At 45.8% G+C, this 22,306-nt stretch overlaps 1 protein-coding gene across 1 annotated transcript in view; it reads left to right on the top strand.

Annotated features, from left to right (window-relative positions):
• LOC8023365 (homeobox protein araucan) overlaps window positions 1-22,306 on the top strand; it is a 134,047-nt gene that overhangs the window by 33,481 nt on the left and 78,260 nt on the right. Inside the window, exon 2 of the mRNA XM_002400517.5 lies at window positions 19,644-19,744. The gene's annotated coding sequence lies outside the window, so the exon portion shown is untranslated. The remainder of the gene's footprint in view (window positions 1-19,643; window positions 19,745-22,306) is intronic.

Here is a 22,306-nt window from a genome sequence, read left to right on the forward strand (position 1 = left end):
GTAATGCAGAAACTTCAAATTTGCTCGTAAAAAATGTGTAAGGTTGCAACAACACCTATCAAATGAGATATGGACGTTGGATAAAGGGCCGCTTACACCTATATAGGTGTTTTGAAGTTTGCTGTGTATGCCTCGTTTACCTCCTAGCTGATATTGGGATGGGAGTTACGGGCTAGCCGTACCAATCAACCACTTCGATTTAATCACCTGACCCCGATTTCTGCGCGTGAGTATGAGCCAGAATGTATTCACGTGGCGAAAGATAGACGTATGACTGTACCTTCCACCCAAACGCATGTATGTCAGTGGGAACGTACTACAGTTCCCTGCTACACTATAGCTATCTTACTGGTTGAGGTATTATGCCACCAGGCAATTCCAACATCGGGTTTTGCGGTCACCACAGCGTGACGTTTCGCGCGTCCGCGTCCACGGAGAATCTCCAACCCCTCCATTGTGAATGTACAAATAAATGGATTTGGCAAAAAAAAAAAAAAAAAAATAAAGAACGCAATGTTTGCTTCTCCGCCTTAAAGCTTGACCGCAGTTACGAACTACTGTATATATATATATACACATTTGTATTTGTATTTCGGAATTGTGAGCCGGCTTTCTTTTTCTCGTATGCTTTATTTCACGGTTCAGCGAAGAGACGATATTCGTGGGCCAATTACTCCGACCTCTTTCAAAGCGACTTTCCTGCTCCATCCTCGATACAAACAGCGTAACTTTGTTCAGAACAGGGTGCTGCAGCCCCATTCTCGGCTGCCTGGCTCTATCACTAACCTTCGAAAGCCGTGTGGAACATGTCTGCTCTATCTGAACATGTGCCGATAATCAATTACTATTGTGGCACTCCAAAATCAATCGCACCAGGTTCTCTCTCTCCGCCCCCCCCCCCCTCCCACACACACACACAGGCAAAAAAAAAGGAACTTCCTTGGTTTACTGAAGCTTCATCCAGATGTGCGAAACACTAGCAAATGTATAGGGGTGTGTTCAGATAAAGAGAAAGAATCATAGGAGTGTCATACCTATTTATCGCTTTCAATTAAATTTTTGTATGAGGCGGCAAAACATGTCCACGCAACGAAACGGACCTCACTTTTGCAAGATACTTGTCGTTTTTTTGTGAGAAAAAGTCTGGCCTGAGGGGAGGTGGGACAACGGCTTTACCAACTGCGCGTACACATAACTTTGAGGGCCACAGGAATGAAGGATACAACTTCCTACAGCGGAAATATTTGTATGTGTAATACACGCGATCTGGGGTACTAGTTAACTTTATTTTATTTAGGTTTATGTATAAAGCGAAATAATTTACTAAATTTTGCTTCTTGCGCAGGTCTTTCATATTTAGGCAATTTTCAGCAAATTTGTAACAAATTTGAAGGCAACTTTTTAAGCTGAAACTCTTTGCGCAGAACATTTCATGCTTTACGCACTTTTGACAAAAAATAATTCTATTGTAATCGCCTGTTGCATTCCCCGCATAACTTTTCTTTTAAATAAAAAAGTCAAAACATTGCAATTTCTGTGCGGCAGTAATGATATTAAAAATAATATTCGATTTCCTTCAAACTTCACTCAACAAATGCCTGAAAACCGGTATCTCATATTCTGCAAAAACGTGTTTCACTATTTTGTTTTATATAAATCAATATTTAGCCAGGCCTTTTTTTTTTTGTCAGTCATCGTTGGTGGGTTTCTGTCTTTACGGTTTGCGGTACTGGAGCACCGCATCCACAGTAGCCACACTTTGTCGAATTACTATCCAGACACCATGGAGCACTATAACAATCAAACCTCTGAGAGGTTTGTCTTACAAGTTACGGGGCTGATATTATCTATAATAAGTGAACTTTTCGGTGCGTTCGGTCCTTAGGGTGTCTCAAGTCACTCTCAACGCCGTCATCAGGAATATTTTCGGGAAAGGAAGGGGGAAAAAAAAAAAGGGGGGGGGGGGGGGGGGGCAACACCTTCTAGGCATTTAAAGGCGCCCGCTCAGTGTCGTCAACGTAACTATAGGCCAACGCGCGGAGAAATGACAGTTGGATGGGCGCTGGACTGGCTGTGCCGTCGCGCTGGCGGGGCGGCCTGTAGCTTCGAATGGAAATATTGTACGAATGTTACTTACCCGTACGTAACGAAAACGTAATTAATCGATTTACAGCTTTTGTAAACAAAGTTCTAGAGCACAAAGCGAAATACTCCGAGCAGGTGGCTCGCATGCTAAAAACCAACAAAATATTTACAGCACTTCGGAAACGATATCTTGTTCAAAAAATACCTGCCATGCCTCTTGAGAATGCTGAAAAAAACGGAGTTGTTTACTATATATAATATAGAGTTTTAGTACTGCGTACAGGAGCGAACGCAAGCACCTTGTGTTTCCGTCATCGTTGCGTGTTCCACACTGCGCGTGCGCGGGAGCCCAAGCAGCGTCTTGGAGTGGCACGTGGCGACAACGCGCATGCGCAGCGTGGAGCGCGCAACAACGCATACGCAGAGTGCTTGCGTTTGCTCGCATCCGCCATACGAAAACTCTCTATTATCATCCTTCCGGCACAATGACAAAACGGAAGTGCAAGGACGAAACAAAAACGCCGTCAAAACAACTTACCTTTAAAAAATCTCGTAACTTGAACTTTCTCCGGAATTTCCATAATCCATCGAATAGCTTGTCAGTTGGGAAGAACAGTATACAGACCTTCGGTTATCCGGCATAGTTTCCCCGACACCCAGGGCACACACCACAAAAAAAAAAAAAAAAAAAAAATATATATATATATATATATATATATATATATATATATATATATATATATATATATATATATATATATATATATATATATATATATATATATATATATATATATTTTACCCGGGGTCATCTGGAGCATAGAGTTATTATAATGCACGCTAGAGGTTCAACTGGCGCTAGTGTCTATGCGACTTCCTGGCGGCAAATTGAAGCAGACAGCAACCAGTCTGCTTTTGCAACGCTCCTGTGCATTCCTATCGAGAAACGCGCGTGCATTTTGCCTCCTCGTCGGAAAATAACATGGATCACTTCTGGTATATACCGGTCGCACAGATTAGTATGTACCTTTATTGTCATTGTGAAAGAGTAATTGCTTTACTTACAGTATTTTTCTTCACCAGGGAACGATGCTATATTTCGCTATATTTAAGGCCCAAACCTCTGTTCTATAGCAGATGTCTAAAAAACGAGCGAGATTATATAAGCAAAATACCAATCAAAAGGAATGCAGAATGTGTTCAAGGTTAGCCAGCAGTCCGGTGGCGATACATTACTAATATGCCCGTCATGTCACAATTTGAAAATTACACTGTCGAGCATCTTGAATTTTGAATGTGACACTGTCGTGCACATTCAAAACGTATACAGTATAAATTACGGGGGTTATAAAAGGTGTTCCTTTTTATTCTTTCGTATGCCGGGCAGTTTTTATCGGGCACTTGTTCTCTGACGTCTCCCTATTTTCAAATATTTCGAGCGTGAGGGTGCGATGTTTTAAACTCAGAACAAGCATCTTCGCACAAATTCATGAGCAGAAAGAATAAAGCAGTACTTATTTATTTCGAATCGAACTATATTACGTGGCCTTCAATTTATTTTCACAGTTTACATGCACAGGCAGTTACTTATCCAGTGTTACTGCGTAGTTTTTGCCGTCTCTTTTCATTTTCCAAATGTCCTCTGTTCGTTCGGCACGTATATCCCCCAAGCTGAAAAACGGCGACGCCATGTTCGCGCTAACAGTGTCCGACAATGCACATAAATGCATGTATGAAGCTGTTTTGGCACTTTTTTAAAGACTTTGAAAGAAAAAACGCCGTAAGTGACCAATTATTTCGTTTGCTTGACTGAGAAATGTTCCGACCTACGTACAAATTATTCAGGATATTTGCTCTTATATGATGAAGCGCAGGGAGAAAATGCACGCACCTTTTCCCATAGAAATGCATTACCGGAAGTCAATAAACCGATCTCACCAGGAATTGCGCGACGCCACCGATAGCGCGGTGCATTCTGGTACCTGTAGTTCTCCCCAGTTTTCCGGCCGCGTCAATGCGCGTTGTACGCGCCCAGCGTTCGTAAATTTTCGGGTCAGCACGATACTTTTGATCGGGTGTTGACTCGTGGTTTTTAATCGCTGCCTTCACCTGTTGTGTGCCAGGGCGCTGAAATAACAGCGCATAAAATTGAATAGAAATTGTACACGAAAACTCATATCCACACAACGTTTTTAGGTATCTGGTATGGTTGCTGCTTTTTGACTGATGCAAGTTGTTAAGGCACATCAGGCATGGTCTTTCTCTATATATCGTCTCTTGTTTGTGTACAGGCTTATTCTCGCAGTTCATCTCTACCCTGCCACACAGGCTCTTAGCCAGAATGAAACGACTTTTAGAAAACTTCGCTCCCCGAGCAAGTCTATTTAGCTCTTTTTACTTCATTTTAGATTGAGCGTTATGCACAACAGTAGTACCAAGCTCCGTATCCCACACTCTAAAGAAAAAAGGGTGTAAGAGGGTGTATCGTTACATCCTTTGTCCCATATAATACACCCCCAAACTTTATTTCGACGTACGCAGCCCTATAGTCGAAAAGACGGCCCCAAATTTTACTAGGGGCTTGATAACGGTGCGATATAACTTATTAAATAGCTGAAGTACATATCAAAGACCACATAAAGAAAACACCGAGTTTTTACAGAAGGGCCAAGAAAACCCCGATCATTTCTTTTGTTGTCAATAAAACGTATATTAGCTATTTTAATGAGTTCTACCACACGGCTATCAAGCCCCTCGTAAAATTTCGGGCCGTCTGTTCGACTGTAGGGCGCTGTACGTCGAATTGAAGTTTTGGGATGTATTATATGGGACAAAGGGTGTAACGATACACCCTTTGACACCCCTTTTTCTTGAGAGTGCACCTACACACTCGATGCTGCTCAGCGGTGCTTCACCGAGCCGATGGTCCCTCCAATGTTTGTGTTTTTTGCATCACTTTTTTTTAAGTTCATTGAGACGTCCGAGCAGCCAGAATGCTCGAATATGGCCGTCGTTTTTTCTCGCGGCCGCAGTGGGACCACCACGTAAGCGCAGTTGGTTCACGCGTTCACGGAGACGACGAAGCAGACGGCGAAGCGATTGTAAAGCGAAAAGAGACAACTCGAACTGCTTCTCTGCGCTTGATGACAAACTAAGGCATCACACACAGCACAGTCTTATAAAATACAGATTGTGTATACGATGATGTACGCGCACCGCAGCCCTATGCAGCCGGGAAGCCGAAAAGTGACGGCTCCAAGTAGCATCGCGGCGGCACCACTTCCGGAATGCGCACGCCTGCCCAGTTCGCTTGGTGGGATCGGTCTAGTTTCAACTGGTTGCTGTCTGCTTCACTTTGCAACAGCACACTAGCCCCAGTTGAACCTATAGCGTACATTATAATAACTACATATGATCCGGAATGCTTCGTGAGCGTCGTCACAGGTGCTCGGCGGTGAAGATGCTGTGCTGGCTCTCCACGCTTGGCCTAGGGGCAGTGACGTAGCTGACGTAACAAAACGAAGCACGCAGGCTTCAGTTTCTAAAAGGTGTTGGCACGCACGCCTGGGAATGGAGGCGGGAGAAAAAAGCTGATTTATCAGATTTTTTCTTCGGACTCCCTACCCACCCCTCCTCCCGCCATTTTTCGTTGAATGAAAAAATAAACTGTATCACATAGACGAAATATTCCCATAATATTTACTTTACACGCAGCTATGAAATGCTGTGAGTATCGTTGATATTTGTTCTTTACAAAACCGTTGTTCAGATTTTGGCATGCAAAAATATCAAAAAACAAAAGATGATAACAATTAATTTGTTATCATCTTTTCTTTCCGCTGCGTGGTGTAAACATTACCCAATGTGCTGCGGCCTTAGAAGCACCAGAGGCATCACTTGCATGGCGATGCAACGCTGCTCCAGTGACGCTACCTAGCCTTCCACCTCTTCGTAATTTTTTTTTCTTTTTTACAATTCGGGACTGTTTCGCGCTTTTTCCGCCCGCCATTGGTCGGGGAAGGAGAATCCGTAACGTCGCCCTGTTCCTATATACTCCATTTCATCTTACGATAGACCACAAAGGACGCTACAAGCCATGAAAATCAATCCAATGACGTGCGTCACGTGACTTTCGAGAGGGGCGCAGTGACGCGTTGTCACGTGATACGTTGGATCGGCTGTTGATGGCTGGTGACTTCCACTACAGTACACTGTAAAAGGAAAGGGACTATGGCAATGTTTAGAGAAATAAATGGAACCATTTTGTCAGCAGACTACACACATTAAAGTACAACCCCGGACCCGGCAGCGCAGTGAACATACAATCAGCATAGTAGGCAACACCACAAGGACCGAACGCGCCACAACGTACAGTTTTCAAAGGCAATATCAGACACATCAGTTATCATAAAAAGCTCACATGTTTTTTTTTTTTTGTTTTTTTTTTATAGTCCTCGATGGGTGTCTGGGCACTAATGTAACCAAGTACGGCCACTGTGGATGCGGTGCTAGAGTACCACTAGTCGTAAAGACAGAAACCCTCCAACGGTAATTGACTGCAACGTAAACCTAGAGGGAAAAAAAAAGGTAAACAAGATAGTGCAACATGATGTTGCAGATTTTAATTTGCCGATTTTCGAGGGTTAATAGAGTGCAGTTCGGAGAAAATCTGGGATGATTTTTTTTTATTATTGTTATTATTGCCCTGCCGCACAAAAATAGCACAATTTTGCCTTTGTCGATCTTTAGAAAAATTTTGGGCATAATGCAAAAGCCACTTACAATAGGAGAACAACAATTTTCTTATTACAAGTAAACACAGCATTGAATACTCTGTATAAAAATTTTCATCTTAAAGAGTTAATTCTAAAATGTGTTTAAAAATTCGCCAAACAATGCTTTGATATAAAAGAGTTGCGCAAGTAACCAAGTTTGTCATTTTATTTCTTTTTAACCGTAAACTTAAATAAAATAAAAATAACACATTATAGTGTAGAAGTTTACGTGCGTTACACATAAAGATATTTACGCTGTAGAAAGTTGTATTCCCTATTCCAGCAGCCCCCGCAGTTTCGTCCATGCGCAATTGGGAAAGTCGTTGTTCCACCTATCAGACGCGATGTTTTCTCACAAAAACAAGAACATATCTTGCAAAAGATAGGTATGTCCCGTTGTGTGGACCTGGCGTTACTACCTCATATAAAAATTTAATTGAAAACAAGAAATAGACATGACAAACATATGACCGTCCCTAGCTGAGCACATCCATCGAGTACACAATATTGGTGCATCGACGTGTATGCGCATCATAGCATCCCAATTTTCCGTTTCATGCAGGAAATCTGCCTTACAGCTTATAGACCAACTTAACTCTCTGGCCTCACGGCATTGTGGTGGCACCGCTGTCGGTACTGGGCATGCGCAGATGCTTCGTCTCGGGCGAATCTGGTTTCTGCGCAGAGACCACACCCGGTTTGGGCTAACGCGGGCTTGTTTCTAAACAGTGCGTTGGTGTATAGGCAGGCCGTACCGGTTTTAACCGAAAAACACCGATACAGGTCCGTTGGTGGCAAGAGTGCAAAATCGGTTAAAGCTGAAAAACCACCGATAAACATCTACTGCACTCTACGAAATGCCTGCGTGTCTACTTACCCGCAAAACACTTGAAGAGCCAATCTCTGGCGTCTACGAAATCAGCTCAGCGTATGATGAGGGGGAACATCCGTTCAGACCTCATAAATAAGACTGCGCTGTGGCATTACGCAATACAAGCATGACGCTTTACATTGCATAATGCCGCAGCGCAGACTTCATTTTTAGCTCTAAACGGATGTTCCGCCTCATCATTCCCTGAGCTGATTTCGTAGACGTCAGAGATTGGCTCTTTGAGTGTTTTGCGGGTAAGTAGACGCGCAGGCATTTTTGAGGGTGTGCAAACGACGGTTAAGTCCGCGCGTAGATAAGTTCACAAATCCAAATTGTTCTACTGCTGTACGCGCGATAAAAAGAGGGAGCTGCTGTGCACCTTAAACGCTCGCAATCGCGACGTTAAGGACAAAACCAAGTAGAGATTCGTTTTCAATATAAGGCTGAGTGCCAACATCAGAAACAGCTCGTTAGTAAAATGGCTGCTGTCATAGTGGAAAAACAGTTTCGGAACCGACACGCCATAATCTGCTTCTGTAGCAGTCATGGGAAACGGAACAAATGGTCCCGGAACATATGGTCCCGGAGTAAATGGCCCCGGAATAAATGGTCCCGGAACTAATGGTCCCAAGTACAAACTAGGAAAAAATGGTCCCAGATAAATATTGCCAATATGGGTTCCGTTTTTTCGAATAAATCCGATAAAATCCAATAACATTCGCCGGTAAAACATTTTACGGTTTCCAATTCATACGAAAAGCTCCGAATTTTGATGCTGCCGGTTGCACGAACTCGTCCGGTTTTTATATTTTTCTGGGACGTTCAAAAATGTTTTGTGCCGATTTTCTTTTTCCTTTATTTAAACTGTCGTGCTACAAGCGTCATAAAATAATATATTTTAAACCCATATCAAAAAAAAAAAAGTCACCAGTTGTGCGTGCTGCGTTTCAGGGGAAATAATTATAACCTTTCGCGTCGAAATGAGGACTGCTTTCTGGGCATTGTCGCAACAAATTTAACTTTTGAGTCGTCTCAAAGCGGCTTAACGCGTTTTCAATTAAACGCTATGCAGCGATGAATATATAGCTTTATTGCGCTAAACGCCCCTGTTTGTTTCACCTTGGGAATTCGGATGGAAGTTCAATCATTTTTATAGGCAACCTCCCACCGATAGGATTGGAGCGGTTTCACTTACCTTGGAACATTTCTAAATGGATAACAACCTTGTTGTTGTAGGGGTACCCGCGTCTCCTCGCAATATAATCTTATAATTAATTATTGCCGTGTTAATAGATAAATGGGAATAACTGGCTAATCGCCCCGCCGATTGAGGGCTGCCCACTCCTGGCTTTCGGTGTAGGAAGCGAGGAAGAAAGAAAACAAAAAAAAAAAGATAACTTGGAGGACACGAGCAAACGCAGGACGACAGGGGCTTTGAAGCTGCGGTATGCGATGATTACATACTACTGCAGCGTGGAGGCAGTCGCGGGAGATTAGATGCACTGTTTGCACCCGTGCTTGGCACTGCTACATATCTACATCGTGCCGCACCCGTCTTTCAAACGTTGGACAGGCGTCCCTAAGACATCGCAAGCACACACCCACGGAATCACACATTGCACAGGGGAGGGGGGCTGCGCGTCGTTTCGCACGCCTTCAAACAGGTATTTTTCGTCGGTCTTTGCGTCTCTCTTGACCAGAGTGCTCGCCTCGCATCTCGAGGTGACTCCCCCCATCCTCGCCGGATATCGGGCCAAGACCGTTCATCGGAGACGACGAGAGAGAGCCCGTGCCGAATGAACAGCCAATGAACAGCGAGCCCCACCAAAGGGGCCGTTAATTGAAACCGCACGCCATGACACAAAAGATGTGCGAAGTAGCCCCCGACACGGGTGTCGGCTCGCGGGCTCGATTGGACAGCTGCCCCGCAGGGGGCGAAGAACAACGCGAGCCATCTGGCGGTCGGAATTAGCATAACCGGTTCACGGGGGCGAAGATGCGTCTCACCGAATCGGCCGACCAGGCGAGCATTTGCATGTGCTAAAGACAAGCTCTTTAGACACGTGAAGCGGACCAAGAGTCAATACTGTCTAGAGAGGGAGGGAGATATCTCAGACGAGGACGGCGGGGCCCGCAGTTTCGCGGGTCGCGCAAGATGGATGGAAGCTCGTTAGCGGGGGCTGCAAGGGGCCCGACGCAAAGAGCAAGTCCCCCCAAAACGCCGAGAATCTCGCGGCGCCACCGCGGCGATGGCAGATCGGGATAAGCGGATCGCGTGTTCTTCAATTTAACCCCGCTGGCCCCTCAGAGTATTATCTCGAGAAATGCGTCAAATGGTTTCGTCGCCGCCGCCCCGGAACTCAGCGCGCGAACCGCAGAGAGCGGCACCGTGCACTTAACGAGGTCCGGAAGCTCGTGTCTCGAATCGACCGGGCGCCCACGCGCCCTCCACAACGTCAAATAAGAGGCTTGAACCCCAGAAGACGACGGTGTCGTCATATCGCCCTCAGTATTTGCCCATAGAGTTATTATAATGTACGCTAAAGGTTCAACTGGCGCTGGTCACTGTGCGACTTCCGGGATGCAAATTGAAGCAGACAGCAACCAGTCTACTTTCACGGTGATCCTGTGCATTCCTATGGGAAAACGCGCGTGCATTTTGTCTCTTCGCCGGACCATAACATGTAGAACTTTTGTTATTTTTACCGTACCGAATAGTATGCACCTTTGTTAATATTGCAAAAGTGTAATTGCTTTAGTTACGACATTTTTCTTCACCAGTAAACGATGTTAAACTTCGCTATATTTAAGGCCCAAACCTATGTTCTACAGCAGATGCCTAAAAACGAGCGGCGATTCTAAGCAAACTAACAATCGAAAGGAATGTAGAGTGTGTTCAAGGTTAGCCATCATTCCGGTGGTGCTTATATATTGCTAATATGCCCGTCATATCACTCTATGAAAATGACCCCGTTCTGCATCTTTACGAGCGATTAAAAACTTTCACAACGCAAATAATAAAGTACGTGGGCTATGAAAGGTGTCTCTTTATTAATTCATATGCCGGGCAGCTTTTATCGGGCACATGTTTTCTGGCTTCTCCCTTTTTTGAAATATTTCGAGCGTGCGGGTGATGTTTGGAATGCAGAACAAGAATCATCGCATATATGTACGAGCAGAGAGAATAAATCAATAATTATTTATTGCAAATCAGGCTACATTAACTTCACCTTCACTTTATTTTATCGTCTTCATGTATTACTGATCCAGTGTTACGGCGTAGTTTTTTTTTGCCGTCTCTTGGTTTTCCGCATGTGCATCGTTCGCTCATTACGTGAATCCCCCATGCAGAAAAGCGCCGACGCCGTGTTCGCGCTAATGGTGCCCGACCGTGCACATACATGCGCCTATGAAGCTGTTTTAGCACTGTGCATTTAATGACATGAATTTGACGAAAAAAACCACACTGTAACTGACCAATATTTTCATTCACGTGCTTGAGAAATGTTCCAAACTATTTATTACATCTTAATTATTCGTAATATTTGCTTTTATAATCAAGCGCAGGGAGAAAATGCACTCACTCTTCCCCATAGAAATGCATTACTGGAAGTAAATTTTCGGCTGGTTGCTGTATGCTTCAATTTGCAACATTTGCAACGCGAAAGGTTCAGCGTGAGCTGAACCTTTCGCGTACATTACAATAGCTCTATGGTATTACCATCCGTGCTGCGGCCAGTGCTGCAGTTTACGTGAACAACCTCGGCCACAATTAGAGCGATACGCCCACTTTTACTTCTTTCTGTTCCTTTTTTGCTGCGGCAGCTGGTACTGGTCCTTTCCGCGGCGAAATCCGTTGCGGCGTCCGTACGCAAAAATCCACACGCGCCGCCCCGTCGCCGCCGCGCTATCGCTATTTCCCCATCGTCGTCGACCCTCGTACAACCACGTCATCTATGGCAAAACGCGCTATCCTTCCCCCTCTCTCTTTCCCTGCCTCTCCCCCCCCCCCCCCCCCCCCACCCTCCCCTTCCCTTTTGCCGCCGCCCACACAGGAGCAGCTTCCAAACCACAGCCGCCGCCGCTTTGGGGCTCTGGAAGATTCTCTGTCGCGTTTAGCACATCTCCTAGAACTATCCTAATAAAAGCAAAACTCGTAAATCGAATATCCTAAACCACTTCGACAGAAACAAGTTTTTTTTTTCTTTTTTTTTTTTACGGCGGTCGAACTGGAAAGTTTGCTCCCTGACTACGTAACGTTATTGGAATTTAGACAATGTAATCTGCTCAACGTCAGACTGCATCCGGAAGGAATCCGGAATTCACTATTTTGAATCACGTTATCCGGATTCCGCTATATCTGTCTCGCTTCTACAGATTAATTTGAGTATTTGGTTTGAGAGTTGTTACGCCACGGAGATGTAAATGGAGGATCTAGCGCTTCCGCCGCGTAGTAGCCCGTGTCTCCTTTCTGCGAAAGGGTTTTCTTGCCCTTTTCATACGCCGCGTTGCGATACATCTCGACCTTCGTTGGAGCCAGCGCCGCGGGGGCCACCTGCTCCTAACACATCTTAGGCTCTCGCGCAAAGGTGAACGTCGGAGAAGCGTGCTTTCGGAATATGCTGTGCAAATAATCGTTGACCCCTCAGGCCATTCCAAGTGCTCGGCACCTCGGAACACTATTTAAAACACATTGCACTTGATGGCTTAGCTAAGGGACGTACAGCATCTAAAATGATGTCACCCTCTTTTGAATTTTTGTGAGGTGTTAAAGAGTGCAAAGATAATATATGCACTGCGAATCAGTAGAATTCTCCCGATTTCTGGTGCTTTTTCATCTGGCCTCGAAAATATATAATCTTGAAAAATAAAAGAAACGGGTCTAGAAAGCCCACAGCTCGGCATGAGTGAGCTACATCTTCGCCACCTTATTTCGACCTCATTGTACATTGCAAACAAACGAGGAAAAATCACAAAATTTGAGTTCAAATGGCGGATGAGGGAAGAGACAACTTGCTTTGCTTTGTTCCATAGCACCACCACTAGCTAGATACGTTCACTAGAGCTGCCCTTGTTTTGCGGAGTCAGCGCATTTCAATTTTCTTTTTGTTGTTCAACCTGCCTCGTATTGAAATTCTTGAGCCGTATATCGTCCAACTTGCATCCGTCGCTAAAGTGGTGTTGACGTCAAGGGCTTATAAACGGCAGGTTACCTGTCGGAACATCTATGAATGGAGCTCCTGTCTTGAGGTGTATATCGTGTCATTTCATTGCTAACGGTCGTATGTCAGGAAATCTCTGCTAAGCTGAAAGCTCCAGGACAAATGGGTTGATTTTCAAGACTGCATGCTTTATTATTTATAAACGATATGATACAGATGTGCACATGAATTGAATCTATAGCAAAAAGATAGTGACGGATCCTCAATTAAGAAATAAGGAAAACATTTACAGTAGCACCATTGAATTTCGTTAGCACAATGTCTAAATACTATACCTAAAACAACTAAGCACGATTTTATTACATGCAAGCGATTAAGTAACACATTTTGTGACACATGCACTAGATAAAGAGTTTCACATTACCATTTGTAGATATATCGTGTAATGAAGTTCATATCATCGTATTCACATTGTGCGTGTGACGCGATTATCAGATGTCCCCCCGCTTTGAATTATAATTGGGACAAGAATAACTTTTGAAGTGTAGATTTTTGTTTAACAGAAAGTAAAACTGTTGGGGATTATCCTTGTATGCTTAAGTTCCGGCGTGTTTTATTGGGCGCTGGCCATAGTCATTATGGGGTGTCGTGATCAAAAGTTAACCATGTGAAGCGTTCCGGGAATTAGTCTTTGGTGAACTCTTTGATTTTTGATCGAGGTACTAAACCTGGGATCATCGACTGACACTATTTAAGATCGGTATTCACAGTGTCATGGAAAGGCACAGCGCCACGAAACGCAGCAGTGCATGCGTTATCCGCACCTCCTCTTCGGCGTTTTCTTTTTCTTTGTTTATTTTGCATAAACAACGTTCCCGGGTGTTGTTGAGAACTTGAAACCTCCCTTGATAACCGCGCTAGGCGAAAACATCCTTCGCTTAACGTTGTGGCGTTGAGTCGTCTGTCGACAAAACGGTGTCGAACAAGTTTCTGACAACAAGGAAACATTTTACATATAGGCGATTCGAAGGGCACAGGCTTTACAAATCGCCGCAGCAGTCGCGGCATAAATTAAGGATTAATATTCTGAAAAGACGTGCTGAATGTGCGGGCTTTCTTTTTTTTTTTTTTTTTTTTATAGCTGAGATAACAAGAACGTTATGTTACTTTTTTTTTTTATGGTAAAACTTTCGCGTTAAATGCGAAACTTGTAAACGAGCCTGGGATGGCCATTTACATAAAACAAATCCTGTATATATTTGAGCTCCCAGTCGTTGACGCTAGCTCATGCTACAGTCTGCCTACTGTACTGTATACGGCGTTGAATCTCAAGACTCCATCCCTACTGTCACTGCGGAAATCACTGGAGTCTAAACATAACGCTCACACAGTGGTCGCGTCCGATTTCTGAGCTGCCTTCAGTGAAGTGCGGGGAGTCTGCTTCTAGCAGAGCGTAGTACATACATTGTAGCCGATGTCATGAAACTTGCTGCGCGTAATATACTACTGTGTACGGCGTTGCGTCACACCATGAAGCAACGCGAGCCTGCGGATCGTGTGATATAAGGTAAAAAAGAAATGAAATTAATTTTATGCCTCGTTTAGCGTTTGTTGTATTCGGAACGAAAACATTGGCTTAGTTTTATATTTTCAGCGTTAGCTGGTCTGCCGTCTCAATTTCGGAGTTGATGCGTTTCGCGCTTTAACCTATGGTTCGCAGAGTTCTCCACCCTACTTGGCGATGAAACTCATGCTTCAGTGGTCAGGCATTACTTACCTCGCATCCCCAACGCTGACCTTCGAACAGTAACGGAGAAATCTCACCGGATACCGAAAGAATTATATGAGGAACTCACAGCCGGCACATAGTCACAGCCACCGGTGTTTTATAGTCAGACACACACAAAAAAAGAGAGAATCCTGCTGCCATTTTTCTAGGTAACTCAATAAAATTCGATATTTTTTTAATGCTTTGATAAATGTGCCATGAATTTAATGCAACTTCATCGCATAATTCCAAGTTCGCTGCAAGGTTTTTCGAGTACCTCTTTGAGTTCCGAGTTCGACCGCTCCAAATGAACCAATTTTGCCTCGCTTTCATATATGCAAGCGAGGCAAAATTGGTTCATTTGGAGTTCATTTCAAGCTAAAAAATAATAGCGTTCCGCGTCAAGAACTACCAGGATTATGCTCACTCTGCGGTGTGCGTCGCTCTGAATTTGAGACGCAAGTTAAGTACTGCCCTCTCATGATGCATCGAGCTCCATCGGCGGGGTCTCTTGTCTTTATCTTGTGAAAAAACAAAACAAAAACAAATAGACCGAATTCTAAAATGCGTGCTTTTTACATACTTCATTACAGCTCTAAACGGTAATGTGTCAAATCTTGGGGGAAAAAATTACGTGTTAGTGAAGTGGCTCAGGACCCAACAGGGTCCCTATTTTGAAACTTTTGCGTTTGTTAATTCCTTGTTTTTGTTCCAGCGTAATGTGCGTGGTACACTCCTCGTATTTTTCGATGGTGCTTACAGCTAGCGTGGTAAAGACAATTTTCGAAGCCCGTGCTGATGCGTTCATCAGCACTATACACTCAACGAAGCATTTTCCCCTTTGCGATCCGATGCCAGCGTCAGAACGTTTTCATGCACAGCGGCTGTCAGCCAGTGTTGCCAATACTAAGTGTACTTTTTGTGTCTTCTGATTTGGCTTGTGATATACTGGAAACGGGCCTTTTTCGGTTGGTTTATGCGCATGCGTAGTGGTAGCAAACGTGGCTGTGCGCTATTTTGGTGGCGCTTACGGATTGTTATACCATGTGAGTTATATCGGTCATGCAAAAAATCGTGTTTTCTTTTCGGGTATCCTCCCCTTCCTGATGTTTTCTATTTTCTTAAACTTGCTCTCTCTGGCCGCTGAATGTTCTGCTCGTATTGCTCCAGTTTCTGTATTATGCTCATATTTTTAAAATATAAGAAGTAATTAAAGTAATCCATTACCAATATTTTGTAACGAAATGACATTACAAATTACTTCCGCAAAAAAGTAACGTGTCAATTACAAAATTACTCGAAAAAGTAACGGATTACTTTCCAAGTCTGCAGAAGACTCTAATCCGCTATCGTAGATTCACCGAAATGCTGAGAATTCGGTAGGTCTGAGAAATCTAACCCAGTTTGCAGCTTCCGCCACCTGTAAAGTCCTACTCGTGTTAGATTCGCGCTCTCAACCGCAGCGGAGTCAACTGCAGTTGGCGATAGACTAATGAGCTCGCGACGTCGTAGCCGTTAGGTGGCTATTTCCTGAACGCCCCTGGTCCAGAGGAACTTGAGAGCTTTCGTTCTACAAGGACATTAGCGATCGAGCTGCGTCTGTCTCTCACCGTACACTTATGTTCGCGTGTTCTGATTACTTTGATGGCTACGATTCTTTGATTGCTACAACACTTGATCACGCGGGTCCAAAGTTAGGCCTAAGCGCTCACGAGACGCAAACCAATTAAGCGGGGTTCGAGTCAGGTCCAGTTACCGGACCCAGTTGATTAGAGTAATTAGGAAGCAGCTATCAATTAAAAAGACGGCGTAATAAGCGTGGCGCCGCCTCCTTTGAACGCTCGCCTTTCTCTTTCTCGACACTCAACCGGCTGATCTCTCCGTATCGTTGGCCCCGGAAATGTTTGTTCTCGTCCCATGTTTGAGAAAAAGAAAAATGTCTTCGGTTGGGTCGCAGGCCTCGGGAAGAGCCGCGACACGCTTATCGGCCAGTGCGTGCTCGTCGCCGCCGGCAGGCGCGACAAAAATCCGCGTGTTGGGCAAGACGCTCTGGGAGGGCTCGCCGTCGAGCGGCCCTGCATGGGCGAGCGATCGCGTGCGCGAACCACTCCAGACACCCGGTGTGTAGCGGCAAGACGCCGGGGGAAAAGTCATTCGCATTCATTTCTTCCTGGCTGCCCGGCGTCGGCGCAGCTCCGAGAGGAGACGCCGGCCGCGCCAGAACAAGTGGAACAACAACTTCCGCTTGCTAATGGGCCGCAAGCGACGACAGCGCCACCGCAGAGCGCCAAGACGGCTGGGCTTCCGCTTCGTGCTCGGGCGCGATTAATCTCGCCACCAGGGATGATGCCTCCTCGACTTCATCATCGCTAACGACGTTATTATCTTTTGCGCGCAGGAAGCCGGTTCGCACGAGGTCCCTTTGTATTGTGTATAAACAGCGCGCATACATACACTTGTTCCGAGTGTGTAATGCGTCGAGGTGTCTGTTTGTGTGCGAATGTAACTCGATGCAGCGAAGGACAAAGTGCGAAGGCGCTGCGTGCGCAGCCAGAGCTCGCTCTGCACCAGCTGTGCGTGAGGAAAGCTGCGCTGAAGCGCCAGAGGGGGCCTTGAAACGTTTCTTAGAACCTTCGATGGCGAGAAGGAGGGCGAGATAGACACGTGCCGAAATTCATTGGCTTCAAAGGACTGCTCAAGTGCGCGTGGTTGTAGTCCCCTCAATCGTCGGTAGCTTTGAGCCCTCATTCAACACCCAACAATGCGCTGAGACGGAACGTGTACATCAGTGATGAAACAGGAGCCCATTTTGAGCTCGACAACACAAACGGAGAGCACTTTACCGGCTAGGCTACTTCGCTATATAAGCCCGCCGTGCTCATCGGCGCCATCAAACGGCCATAGAGTTGCAAAAGCTCCCGAGTCAACGACGCTCAGCGCGAAAGAGAAAACGATCCTGGGCCCAAAAAGCGCCGACTGACGGAGAACGAGAGGTAGCCACAAAGCCCGAGCGAAGAAATCCCAGATACTCCATTTCCTTTACGGCCGAGGTCCTCCCAACCAGTCCAGTGGCCATGTACACAACCAAAGCCCCAAGCACGACACGGGAGACAGGCGGACGGTGCCGCCGAGAAACAGCGCTGCCCCCAAAAGCGCGACCGTCAAAACAAAAGACACGGTGCGGTTTCTCCGCGACGACGACGACGACGACGACGTCCGAACTCGAGAAACAAGAAACAAGCAGCAGAAGTTCATTACGATTTAACGAACACGGCACCAAACAGCGACACTCCCGGTCGGATCCATTTCCGCAAATAGCCGGGCGTTAGGAAACACAAGCGGTCTCTCCCGTCCGACGCTGCCCATACAAACACAAACAACGAACCGATTGGGGCCGATGAAGCGGACAAAGCCAGCGAGAGAGAGGATCGGTGGCACACGGCCGAAATGAGAGGAGAAACGAACAGGCCACAGGGAAAAAGGTGAAAAGCCAGGAAACCTCCGGAGGGAGGATGCCCCGCGTTCGGAGGACTTTTCGCGCCGCGACGACAGCGCTGCTGGCTCTCTCCAAGTCCGCTGCCTCGGCTGAGCGCATTTGAGAAACGCGTCTGCCGGGGCTCGAGAAAGAAGGGACCGCCAACAGTAAAAGCGCGCGGCGACTGTCGGCGGCAGCCGAGGCCGCACATAGATTCCACTTAAACGGGGAAAAGACGGACCGTGGCCAGCGGAGGAAGTGTAAACCGCTCAGTCGTTAATGTCATATCCAGCCGAACGTAATCCTACCTCGGAGAGCCTATGTGCGTCTGGGGCCGTTGTTTATAGAGATGCGCTCGAAGGAGGGCGGTTAAGGTAAGAGCCTGGCATAAACCTATATCCCCTCCCGATGTCCTTTTATGTGGCTGCGCGGTCTGGGCGACGCGATCCTTTGTTCTCCTTTTTGCATTTTTGTTCATGGCAGCGAAAGGGAAAGCGTCAGCCGACTCTGGCCCTCTGATCTGTCTGCAAATAAAAAAAAAAAAAAAAAAAAAAAAAAAAAAATCAAGATAATAATGATAAAAAAAAAAGGAGCTTGACAAAATTGATAGAATACAGATACACAAGGAAACAAAGTTTGGAAGTCTACGGAATATAGGCTTCGACATGAGTAAAGTGTTCTTCTGGAGACAGCGTCTTGCGATGAAGGCAGAACTGTGACCACGGCGCCCAAGATGGCGACAATAAAGAGTTTTTCGCGAAGTCATTTATTCCAGAGCGCGAAACTTGGACCCAGGTGTAATCCATTACTGCTGCGTAATTCGCGTATACCTAATGAATTGCGTGCCCACGGCGATTGCTCTGTCAAAAGTCGCGGTACGGGATTAGGGTCATTCCTCGGGGCCCTTATCGGGCGAGCCGTTTAAACAACACGTCGTCGCTCTCAAAATTCAAGCTTCTTGGGGATTCCGTATTAGTAAAGGCTACACCGCCTCCCAGCATTCTTTCTCAAACAACACGAAACCAAGACCGGGGGAACCGAAAGCAAGGAACCGTGCCCTTCCTGTCCGGGCGTGCGGAGATATGAAACCTGTCTTTTGATCCGCTCGAGAAAAAAGAAAAAAAAAAAAAAGATAAAATGATCAGCTCCTGAGTGGCCCTTTCGCTTCGAATTTCCCCGGCAAGGGACTTCTACAGTTGTAAATTTAGATGCTATCGGAGCCTGCCGACGTTTTCCAGAATGTTGCCACTATCCATCACAGCGCGGGCGATACGGGCCAACGGTGGGGGGGACCCTAAAAAGGGGGCTAACAATCCTCGGTTCGCTCATCATGCAGTCATGGCCCATGCCCGGTGTCGCTGCAGACGCATAAATGAACCCGGTGCAGCCCGCTCGCTCTTTTTATCAGCTGGCGTAATGAGACGGCCAGGAGCAACCATTCTTCATATCGCTGCCTTTGTTTAATGATCGTGGCTCAAACGTCTCCCTTTTTGCCGTTTCGTTCCAGGGTTCGGCGAGATGACATGTCCGAGGATCTAGCAGTGCTGGGCGACCCACAAACTGTCCACCACGGCAGCTAGCGGGGAAGATAGAAATCTGTGCATCAAGGTGGGTACTGCTTCGGAGACTTGTCAACTCGGCGAGTTGTACCTTCGTCTTTCCGTCGCCCCGATGTCATCCTTCTTTGCCGAGCGTAGCTTCAAAACTTCATCGTAGAGATGATTTCTATCTTACGGCGTAAATTTGCCTCTTCTGTTCTTGTGTGTGGTCTTTTAGAGTTGCTTGAGGGCATTTTAAACGAGGGCAAAAAAGAAATATATTACAGAATTACCGTTTTCACGAAACTAAATCAACTAATAAAAAGGTTAAAAAGGACAATCTACTCTTATCCCTCACGCCCATTTTCTTTTATATTTTATTTTTACTGTTCTAATTAAAAAGAGGAAAAGGAGGAGGCATATGCGTCTATATATGCTTGAGATTATAGAGTTTTAGTAATGCGTATATTTGCAAACGCAACCGCTGTGCGTTTGCCCATTATACGCCATACTAAAAAACTAATATTTTACAACTGTTTTACCGTGTCCATCTGCATGAACGATTCGTGAGTGCGAATAGTTTACCCACTTCATCACCTTTACTTCAGTCTACACTCCTACACAAACAAGCGCATGTTGTTCTTCGAGTCGACCGACACGCCAACAACCTCCGGTCAACAAAAGCCTTCCCCTAGCTTCATTCGCACTTAAAGACACTCACGCGTCGTCCCGTCTGTACAATTAAGCAAACTACACTTCCCCGCCAGGCCCGCACACACGCACGACTCACGGCGTCTACAAACAGCCCTAACCGGTCATAATCCGCATTACCTCTATTGCTTCACCCTTTTAGTATTCCGCCGAGGCTGTGCGCGCGAGTCGGGCGTCTCCGTTGTCGGGAGCGGGGGAGACACACACACGCACGCACATGCGACCAGCACTAAGCCAATTGGGGTAATTTCATTTCCTGCCCGTGAGAATGGCAACACCCTCGCTACCAATAACAAAGACGTCAGCCCCCCCAAGGGGGCCGTGAGGCGACTCATGCCCAGGATTGCCTAATGAAATATCCTTTCCAGAAAAAGGGGTCAGACTCCGGCTATCAAGAGATTCCGGGGGGACATCGACGCTTCCTCAAGCAGGAAACGTGTCCGAGCTTTAATCAAGCCGGCATCCGTTGACCGCGCCTGCATATGCTCGATAGCCATTAACCGCGCGCGCGTGGACACGGGTGGTGCTTTTCTGGACAGTGAGAGTTGGTTCGTCGGCTAACCATGCATGCCGGAATTTTTTTATTTTTTTTATTTTTTATTTATGACGTTGCTTAAATGATAGAGTTAAGGCTGGTTCAGACGCTCGCGTTTAAAGAAATGCTGAACCGAAATTTGGATTTTTCAAAATAAGGCCGCAGAAGCGTTGAACTGCACGCTACGAACTCCAGAACATCACTCATACATTGATATCTCAAACGGATGGCCGTATTTTTGCAAAAAAAAAAAAAAAAGGGCGCGATCAAGCCAGGACTATGACGTCACGATCCTCCCGGGACAGTTGAGAATGAGGGGAAGCGGCCTCGCTCCTCTCCTCCTCGCTTTACTTCACCTGCTCGAGGCGAGGTGTTGCTCGGGGGGGGGGGGGGGGGGGGGGGGGGGGGGGGGGGGAAGAGGAGAGAGAATAAAAATCGCGACGTCACACGTCTCCTCGGCCTTGTCGGCCATGATCAATCGCGCGCTTTTTTTTTCTTAAAATACGGCCATCCCTTAGGGATATTGCTGTATAAGTGATGTTTTTTGGGGTTTTGCAACGTCCCGCCGTTTATCGCTCCAGCCTTGTTTTGTGAGCTCCAAACTTTCGGTTCAGTAGCGGCTGCGTTACGACGTCTTGCGTTTCACTACGACGTGTTGCGTATCCCTCAGTGGCTCTAGCATCTCGTCATAAACCACTGCAAGGGGTCGTCACAGTTGATCAGACGCAAACACCGATGTCTGAAGTAGCGTTTATTGTTTGGTTCGCTATTTGAGTTTACTATACGTTAAAGCCAGAAGTCTTGTTTCATATTTGACGCGCTAGTTTTAAATGATGCGATTATGGGTCCTTAACGGGGATCGGTACATTCGGAGACACGGAACGACAGTATTAAATATTTTACGAATTTAATAATTGTGAGCACTAATCGCTCGAGTTGAGATCCTACTCTGAGCGGTGGCACTCTTCTGTTTCACCATATGATAGTATAACATAAATGGACAAGTTTACTCATTTTTCTTCAAATAATATTTTCAGCATAAGTGAGGGGAAGTTGCATATTCATCAAATAGGCAAGTGAAGATTAGGGAGCCTTAGCATTGCGTTACAGTATATTGTATACCGCTACCACCATGTTGGAACGGGGCCGAAAACGTAACACGTCAATACGAAAAAAAAAAGAAAATTTAGCCAATTATTGTTTTATATTGCCGGTTGGCAAAACCTTTCCTTATCACGGTACGCTATAGGTCCGGCTCTGGCATGGCGGTAACGGTAACGGCATTGAGATAACACTATGCTAAAACATTAGGTAATATTTTTTATATATATTTCCAATGTGAATGTTATTCTGTGTTTCTACTGAAGAAACTCCTGCGACCTGTCC

The sequence above is a fragment of the Ixodes scapularis genome, unplaced genomic scaffold (genome assembly GCF_016920785.2).
Source record: "Ixodes scapularis isolate PalLabHiFi unplaced genomic scaffold, ASM1692078v2 PGA_scaffold9__187_contigs__length_104089568, whole genome shotgun sequence".
Lineage (NCBI taxonomy): Eukaryota > Metazoa > Arthropoda > Arachnida > Ixodida > Ixodidae > Ixodes > Ixodes scapularis.